Raw genomic sequence first — 10162 nt, 5'->3', positions numbered from 1 at the left:
TAACCCCTTTGTAAAAATATCCGCGTACTGGTATGCTTAGGGAACGTGCAGAACTCGAACATGCCCTAGCCGTACTTTTTCCGGAACAAAGTGAATATCGATTTCCACATGTTTCGTGCGTTGATGCTGCACCTGATTTTTCGCCAGGTAGACGGCTGAGACGTTGTCGCAATAAACGATGGTTGCCGGGGACAATGGAGAGTGGAGTTCCAATAAAAGATTTTGTAACCAGGTAGTTTCAGACACGGCATTTGCTACTCCCCTGTATTCAGCCTCAGCACTAGACCGGGAGACGGTAGGTTATCGTTTAGACGGCCACGAGAGAAGGTTGCTACCCAGAAACACACAATACCCCAAAGTAGACCATCTGGAGTTAGGGCATCCACCCTAATCTGCATCTGAATATGCCCGTAATTTTGTAGTTGTAGACGGTGATATGCGAATCCCGTGGTCGGTGGTGGCGCAAATGTAACGAATAATCCGCTTCATGAAAGCCATGTGTTTGTCTCGAGGAGTATGCATGAAGAGACAGACCTGCTGAATGGCATATGTAATGTCCGGTCGAGTAAACGTGAGGTATTGGAGGGCACCCGCAATTGATCGATACTCAGTTCCGTCGGGTAGGGGTTTCCATCAGTGTCGCTTAATTTGGCTAGGGTGTCGACCGGAGTGGCGCATGGTTTGCACCCGTTTAAACCTGCATGATCAATGATCTCTTTCTCATAGGTCGACTGTGATAAAAATAACCCATTTTCATCTCACGACACGTTAATGCCCAGAAAATGATGCAAACTACCAAAATCACTCATGGCGAATTCGCTAGAAAGCATGTTGATTATCGTACGAAGTAATCCGGAATCGGATGCCGTGAGTATAATGTCATCCACGTAAAGTAACAGATACGCCATTTTACCTCCGTGAGAGTATACGAACAAGGATTTATCGCATACACTGGCTCGGAACCCATGGGCCAAAATATAAGTTGAAAACCTATTGTACCATGCCCGTGGAGCTTGCTTCAGACCGTACAATGATTTTTTCAATCGACAAACAAAGTTCGGTACTAGATGATTTACGAACCCAGGTGGTTGATGCATATAAACCGTCTCTTGCAACTCACCATGTTGGAAGGAATCTTTACGTCTAGTTGATGGATCGGCCAATGATGTGTTGTAAAACACACTTACTTTCCGTATGGTTTTATCATGTTTTTCATGCTTAATTATTTGATTAATGAGAGTTATGGGTGGTTTTTTCTTGATTTTACAAAGTTTGAATGTTAATTGTAGGTTATGAGTTTTGATGGAGAAAAGAGTAAAGTTTGAAGATTATAGGGGCTTATTTGATCAAGTTTGGATACTACAAGTCAAGGCCCGACCCATCATGTATTGTTAATATATATTAATACACAAAAAGTTAAAAACCCTAAGCAGCTCAAAAAGTGCCGATCGGAATTGAAAGAAAGAAATAGAGTTTTGCTAGCATTTGTTTAGTTTGGTGTTGGTTTTAAGGAAACACACAAGGTAATTGTGTTTGTGTGGCTGGGAATACATGCTCACGTGAGCAGCTAGCAAAGAGTGACACAACAAAACAAAAAATAGTATCTTAAACAACCAAGGAGGCCGATCACAAATCTGTTAGCAAGGAAGGAAGAAAAATATTTTTGTGAGCTTGTTGGTGGCTAGGAGAGGAAGGAGATCATCGAGGGACACTTGGTATAGTAGCTACGGGTCATCAACATCAAGAAACTCAGCCATATACTTGAGTATTGCATCCATAAACTTGGTTCTATTGTTCAAGATTCATAACTAGTTGTTTTGATCTTTTAACTTGAATTGTTTTGCAATTGATTTGAAGATTGACTTGTGCTTGATTGATATTGATTCTTGAATGAGTTTAATTATGTTTATGTTGAGTTTTATGATGTTTAAATTAAGTATTTGCTGCTGTTCAAATAATATGTGTAGCTAAATTTGTTAGTTCTACCTACGTTAGATGATTATTGTTAAGTTTTAGCAAGTAATATGAATTGTTGATCATCATGGCTTGAATTGTTAATGAAAAGTTTGATTTAACATTGAATTAGGTTGTGTTTAGTGGCTGTGAATTTGTTAATTACACCCATATACCTCTTGCTTTGATTGATTGAATCGGTTTTGATTGATTGTTGCTTGTTTAGACTCTTTACTTTGTGTTTAGGGTTTGTTTGCGGGGTGCACAACCGTAGGGTTTAAGTGGGTAAGTTAATTGATTATATTCAGCGGGTAGGCACCTTCTTAGAGACCGAGAGGTGATGAGAAGTAAACTCGTCTCATAGCTTTTACTTGTTAGGATTAAGATCGCGCGAGAGCGGGTTTGGTTCTTGTCGGGTTTGGGTTTTGAGCGATTAGTTAATCTAGTTTAAGTTAAACTAAATTGTTCCTCTATCCTTGGTTGCGTAGTATTCGTCTCCATAGGGTAGTGTGTCGGTGAGACCGAGAGGAGAGTCGACATTAGAGCACTTTAATAATTCGTTTCCCGGTTTGTTCTTAAAATCAACTAAGTGTAAGTTAGAGTTTGTTGGTGAGACCGAGAGGTGATCTAGCTTTCTTGAGTGAACCTTAGTTGTGTCATCCTTAGGAACCGGTGTCGTGAGATTCTTCAATCCGTTATCTTATTATACCTTCAATATGATTCTTGCCTAGGTAGACGTTTTCTCCGATTGCAGTCAAGTTTCCAAGTTTTGTTAAGAGTTTAGTTAAGTTAAGTCTAGTAAATTAATTTAGTTAAAGTAAGTTAGGTTAAGTAGTTAATTATATTAAAAATCATTTAAATATTACTAGGTGAGTCTTAGTTAGGGTTAACTATCATCAACGTTTTCAAGTGTCTTTGTGTTCGATACTCGGACTTCCTTAGTGCTATACTATTAGTGATCGGTACACTTGCCGATTTTGTGTGATTTCTTTAGGATTTTCGTTTAATAAATTTAAAGCTTAGTTGTGAGAGCATCATTATACACACATCAGCCAATTACGGGATACCGCGAGGCTAAGGACCATGCGGATAGTAGCCTGTTTGACTACCGGGCTGAAGGTGTCATAACAATCAATTCCGACAGTTTGTGATTTCCCATTAACAAGTATCGCTTTATACCGATCCAAAGTTCCATCCGCATTAAAATTATGGCGAAAAATCCGTATAACCGGGTGATCATGCGGTCGGGGCACCAGTTCCCATGTATCATTATTTTGTAAATCCGCATACTCATCTTCCATGGCGCGGTGCCAATTCGGATCCGATCGGGCAATGGCACAGGATTTTGGGATGGGTGATATGGTGGGTGTGGATGTGGCGTGAAGGTTTAGTCAATCCACTGGTTTAGAAATACCGGTAAGTGATCGAGTGAGCATCGGGTGGGAGGGTGTGGGGGCAGCCGGTTCGTGTGGTTGAGGCGTCGGCTGGGAGGTGTTCGGTGCATGTTGAGCTACGGCCGGAGGTTGTTGGGTTTGGATGTTCGGGTAAGAGGAGGTGGCGGGTATGTTTGGTTCATGTGAGGGCAGAGAGGGGTCGGGTGGGTTTGCTGATGGATGTGTATTATTTGTAGGGTGAGGAGATGAGGTAGGTGGGGTGTTTGTAGTGTGTGTCGGCTGAGTGTTGGTTGGGGAAGCAGGGGAGTTATTGAATGGGTTGAATTGGGATGGAGTTGGTGGGTCCTCCACGACACGTATACGAGTTTAGGGTGGGGAGATCCCGGAAGGGAAACGTAAGTTCATCGAATGTTACGTTGCGGGATATGATTACTTTACCCGTAGTGGGATCGAAGCAACGGTACCCACGGAACTTGGATGGATACCCAAGGAAAACGCACCGTACCGAACGATTGTGTAATTTATGAGGCTGAGTGGAGGAAGTGTTGGGGTAGCACGCGCACTAGAACACGAGAAGATGATCATATGTGGGGTGCTGGCGGTAAAGGGCAAAGGGGGGGGGTGTAGTTAAAGAGACGCTTGGTCGGTAGAATATTGTGTAGATAGGTGGCGGTATGGAGAGTTTCCACCCAAAACGAAGGTGGAAACTATCTTTTGATGAGAAATGTTTCACCATTTTAAATCAATAATTAATCAAGACATGTGATGTAGTCTAGTAAAGTACATGGTTATATTACAATTATCTTTTGATGAGAAATGTTTCACCATTTTAAATCATTAATTCAAAGTTGGTGGTTGTCAATATCATTGGCAATCGTTCATGATCGATTCATGTTCTTGAAAGATAGAAATACTTTGATACATTATCGAAACATGGATCCTTATATTGTACTTAGAAATGATGAGATATAAGTTATGGTGTATTTTTCTAAACCTTGGTAATCCGAAAATGGCTTTGCTTAGGATATCAAATTAGTTAAAGAAACCATATGTTAACGGAATGTGTAATTATAACCTACATAAATCAACCAAGGGGAGGTTATGTGATGAACTACAACCACCCGAAGTTGTTAGAATTGGTATTTGAGAAATCGAAGTCAATCCTAATCTTTCTACTTTACGAAACTACTTGCCAACTTAAATTGACATCATTGAGATGGTATGACATTAGGAAAGGGTGGACTTTAAAATGCGCATACCATCTCCTTAGTGCCAAAGATGCTCACTTAAGGTTTAAGGAGCTATCTATCATATATTGCTACGGCAAGTTTATCACATGTCTACATATTAATTGTCAATGCTAAAATGGAGTGAATTCTAGATATTAGATGGTAACCTTCGCATAATTGAACAACTCGTTTAGAATTTCTTGTCTTGGTCACCTATATATTATATATATATAAGTATTTATATTTTATAAAAGTTTAAAAATTAACCCCAAAAATGATTAAAACCTCTGATTGAAGTAAAACAACGATTTATTATTAGAAACATTTGTGTCCACGGATCGATACTTGGTTCTTACCAATACTATTCTACATATACGATAGGTACACTTGCCTATTTTGTGTGTGTTTAGTCTTTGTTGAAATCACTTTTATAAATTTAAAACACGATCTTGTGCAAAAGCAAATCATTCCAACCTCTTATATTTTACGACGCACGCGCACACCCGCATCAAGTTTTTGGCGCCGTTGCCGGGGACACGGTACGTTTCTAAGAACGATCCAAGTTTTAATTTAGTCATTGTTTATAATTGTACAAAAAAAATTTACTTCTATTTTATTTTTATATTTTTTTTCTAAAATACTAAAATATATAATTTTACGGCTAGCCTACTTTTCACCTTTAGTTACCTTACTTTAGCTTAATTAACTTAGACTTTAGTTTAGTTTAAAATAGCTTAACTCATACTTTAACTTAGACTAACTTTAACTAACTTTTACTTCAGTTTAATTTTGATTTAGTCCCATGTATGTCCTCTACTTCTAAGCCTGAGCTTGTTTCTCCAATTTCTGAACCGGAACGACTCTTTCGTCGACGAACTCGTAAACGGACTACAGAAACCGCAGAAGCAATCAAAGATGAATCAGTAGACGCCACCACATCAGGAGAAAATCAAACCGAGGAAATGATGGCGGCCCAGAACAATGAGCCGAACATGAGCCAGTATGCCAAGCCATCTCTCGAAGGCTATGGCAATGGAGTGGCTCCACCCGAAATCACTGAAAATCTCGAAATCAAATCAAGCACCATTCATATGGTGGAAAATTCAGTTCAATTTCATGGTCTCCCCGACGAAAACCCTCTTTCTCACATATCTCGATTTCTACGAATCTGCGGAACCTTTAAAATCCAAAACTGTTCAGAAGATCAAATCAAACTCAAGCTCTTTCCTTTCTCTCTGAGGGGCCAAGCCCTAGAATGGATAGAATCTCTTTCTTCTGGTTCCATCACCACTTGGGACCAGATGGTTGAACAGTTTCTCCTCAAATATTTTCCGCCCGATAAAACTGCCAAATACCGAGCCAGCATTACCGGATTCCGGACCGATGATGATGAATAGTTACACGTAGCATGGGAAAGATACAAAAGTCTTCTAAGAAGATGCCCACATCATGGAATGAGCGTGTGGTTACAAGTTCAAACTTTCTTTGACGCACAATCCAGTCAAAACAAACAGGCCATCGACCAGATCGCTGGTGGAGACCTGGGATCCAAATCACCTAACGAAGCATTTGAAGTCCTGGAGAAGGCCGCAAAGAAGAGTTTCGCTTACAACCCACCAATATCTACACCTACCCATAAAGGAATACACCACGTTGACTCCAACACTCTTGTCACAACCCAACTTTAAGCCCTTTCTAAAAAATTCGAATAGCTTCAAGCCGAACTATCAAAAACCAGACTTACCTATGACACTTGTGGAGGAAGTCATAAGACGAGTGACTGTAAACAAGTCATTATGGCCATGGTAGAAGTCGATTTCATCGCTCGACAAAATAACGCTTTCAGCAATAACTACAATCCAGGATGGAGAAATCATCCGAATTTCAGCTGGAAAGACGAAGGTAACACTCAACCTTTATCCGGATTCGAAAAAAGACCAATGAATCAACCCTTCCAGCCTAAACCTCAATTTCAAGATCAAAGTTCTAGTAGCCATCAAAACCCAAGCTACTCTAAGATCGAAGAAATGCTAATCCAATTAATGACCAAAACAAACGAAGCAGAAAAGAAAGCCGACTCAAGAGCTGTTGATATCAGCGGAGTATATTAAAACATGAAGCCGATCTCAAAAGTCAACAAGCATCACTTTAGAACCTAGAAACCCAAATCGGACAAATTGCCCGACAATTATCCGAAATACCACCTGGCACTCTTCCAAGCAATACAATCACCAACCCGAATGCAACAGCTAACACCGTTACACTCAGGAGTGGTACAACCACTGTTATCTCACCAACGTCAGAATCAGTTATGGAGAAAAAGTCTCCTGATGAAACGCAGGAAAGGCTGACCCCAACAAGCACAGTACAACCAAAGAAGCCAGTCCGAACCTATGTTCCGCCTATTCCATACCCTGGAAGACTAAAGCAGGAGCTATTGGAAGCCCAGTATGGGAAGTTTCTAGAATTCTTTAAACAACTCCATATCAACATCCCTTTTGTCGAAGCTATTGCTCAGATGCCAAAATATGCCAAATTTCTCAAAGAAGTGCTGACAAACAAAAGGAAGCTGGAGGAGCTCTCGCATGTCACCCTACGTGAAGAATATTCAGCTGTCCTCCAAAGCAAGCTGCCGACAAAGATGACCGATCCAGGGAGCTTTACTATCCCCTGTCTCATAGGAAATTTATCTGTTAGCAATGCCCTGGCTGACCTAGGAGCTAGTATTAATTAAATGCCTTATGCGGTTTTTGCAAAACTAGGGATAGGAGAACCAAAGCCCACCTGCATGAGCATTCAGTTAGATGACCGATCCGTTAAATATCCTCGGGGCATTGTTGAAAACATGCTTGTCAAAATTGACAAGTTTGTTTTCCTAGTAGATTTTGTGATTCTATACATGGAGGAAGACAAAAGTGTACCTCTAATTTTAGGAAGACCCTTTTTAGCCACCGCAAAGGCTATCATTGATGTTTGCACCGGCAAACTCACTCTCAGGGTCAATGACGAGGCAATCACTTTTGACATAGGAAAATCTATGCAATATCCGCAACAACACGATGACACCTTATATTGTGTTGATATCATAGACTCCATCGTAAGTTGCTATATGCGAGATTCATCCATCAATACTCCCTTAGAAACACAAGTCTTAGATAAAACACTCAACAAACTCATTTTAGAGAACGAAAACTTCAATAATAACTACCACGAAGAATCCGAAACGATATACGAAATCATTGAAAACAATGAAAAATCAAAACCATCAATCTAAGAACCACCAGCCTTAGAGTTAAAAGAATTATCTAAACATCTCGAATACGCCTTTCTAGAGAAAGATTCTCAACTTCCCGTAATTATTTCATCTCACCTTTCTAAAGAAGAGAAAGACGAACTTCTTAAGGTTCTCAAAAACCATAAGAAAGCTATCGCATGGAAGATCATGGACATCAAAGGAATCAGTCCCTCCTTTTGTACTCACAAAATCCTCATGGAGGAAGAATACAAACCCGTGGTCCAACATCAAAGACATCTCCTTTCATAGATCAAATGCTAGAACGATTATCTGGAAAAATGTTCTACTGTTTTCTTGATGGATTTTCCGGATACTTTCAGATTCCCATTGCTCCTGAAGATCAGGAGAAAACTACCTTTACATGTCCATACGGAACCTTCGCTTACCGAAGAATGCCATCTGGATTATGTAATGCTCCAGCCACCTTCCAACGCTGCAGGGTGGCCATCTTTCATGAAATGATCAAAAACTCTATGGAAGTTTTCATGGACGACTTCTCGGTCTTTGGAGACTCTTTCGATCATTGTCTGAAGAACCTAGACAAAATGCTAGCTAGGTGTGAAGAAGTAAATATAGTGCTCAACTAGGAAAAATGCCACTTTATGGTAAAGGAAGACATTGTTCTAGGTCACAAGATTTCTCAAAACGGACTAGAAGTTGATAGGGCCAAAATAGAAACCATATCCAAACTTCCGCCGCCAACTTCAGTCAAAGTCATTAGAAGTTTTCTAGGTCACGTCAGTTTCTACCACCGCTTCATAAAAGACTTATCAAAAATCTCAAGACCTACGACAATGGTCGAGAGAAAAGACACACCATTCGTCTTCTCTGAGGAGTGTGTTGAGTCATTCAATACACTAAAAGACAAACTTGTCAACGCACCAATCATGACCACACCCGACTGGACCATTCCATTCGAAATCATGTGAGATGCAAGTGACTTTGCAGTTGGAGCCGTACTCGGAAAACGCAAAGAAAAACACTTTCACCCAGTTTACTATGCCAGTAAAACTCTTAACGATGCACAGGAAAATTACACCACAACTGAAAAAGAGTTACTAGCAGTAGTATTTTCCTTTGAAAAATTTAGATCATACCTAGTTCTTTCCAAAACCATAGTTTACACCGATCATGCCGCAATACGGTACCTATTCAACAAACAAGATGCCAAACCTAGACTCATCCGGTGGATCCTACTACTCTAAGAATTTGACATCGAAGTTAAAGACAAGAAAGGAGCAGAAAATGTAGCTGCAGACCATCTTTCACGACTAGAATGTCCAACTCCCGAAGAACTTCACAAAGAAATTATCAATGATAATTTCCCACATGAGGTTCTCATGCACATTCAAGGAGTCATAGAAGAAAAAGACAAAATTCCTTGGTATGCCGACTTCGCAAATTACTTAGCTTGTAGGATCCTCAGAAAAGGACTTACCCATCAACAGCGGAAGAAATTCTTCTCCGATCTTAAGTTTTACTTCTGGGAAGATCCATACGTGTTTAGGATAGGTGCGGACCAAGTCATTCGTAGGTGCGTAGCAGGCAATGAGGCCTTAGAGATTCTCAAACACTGCCATGAAGGACCAACAAGCGGACACCACGGTACTGCCACCACGGTCAGGAAAGTGTTTGACGCAGGATTTTTCTGGCCCACTATATACAAAGATACACATACTTTGATCCAAGCATGCGATGCTTGTCAATGAGCCGGGAACATTTCATCAAAAAATGAGATGGCTCAAAAAGGCATTCAAATTTGTGAAATCTTTGATGTTTGGGGGATAGACTTCACGGGGCCATTTCCTAACTCATTCGGAAATAAATACATTCTTGTAGCAGTCGACTACGTGTCTAAATGGGTAGAAGCACAAGCTCTTCCCACCAACGATGCTCGAGTAGTTGTACGATTTTTGAAAAAGTTATTCTCAAGATTCGGTACTCCAAAAGCCCTCATCAGCGACAGAGGTACTCACTTCTGTAACACCCTGATGAACAAAGTCTTAGCACGGTATGGGGTTCACCACCGACTAGCAACACCATATCACCCGCAGACCAGTGGGCAGGTAGAGGTCTCAAATCGAGGAATTAAGAGAATTCTGGAAAGAAGTGTGGGGATGAATCGCAAAAATTGGGCAGAAAAGTTAGATGACGCATTGTGGGCCCTCAGGACGGCCTACAAAATTCCCATAGGAACAACACCCTTCAAGCTCGTTTACAGGAAGACATGTCATCTGCCAGTAGAATTAAAACACAAAGCCTACTAGGCTCTCAGAGCAGTAAATTTTGAT

This window comes from Bidens hawaiensis, unplaced genomic scaffold, assembly GCF_021521415.1.
Source record: "Bidens hawaiensis isolate Kalapana, Puna unplaced genomic scaffold, B.hawaiensis_p1.1 tig00049955_1, whole genome shotgun sequence".
In the NCBI taxonomy this organism is placed as follows: Eukaryota; Viridiplantae; Streptophyta; class Magnoliopsida; order Asterales; family Asteraceae; genus Bidens; species Bidens hawaiensis.
Note: the sequence above shows the minus strand (reverse complement) of the source record.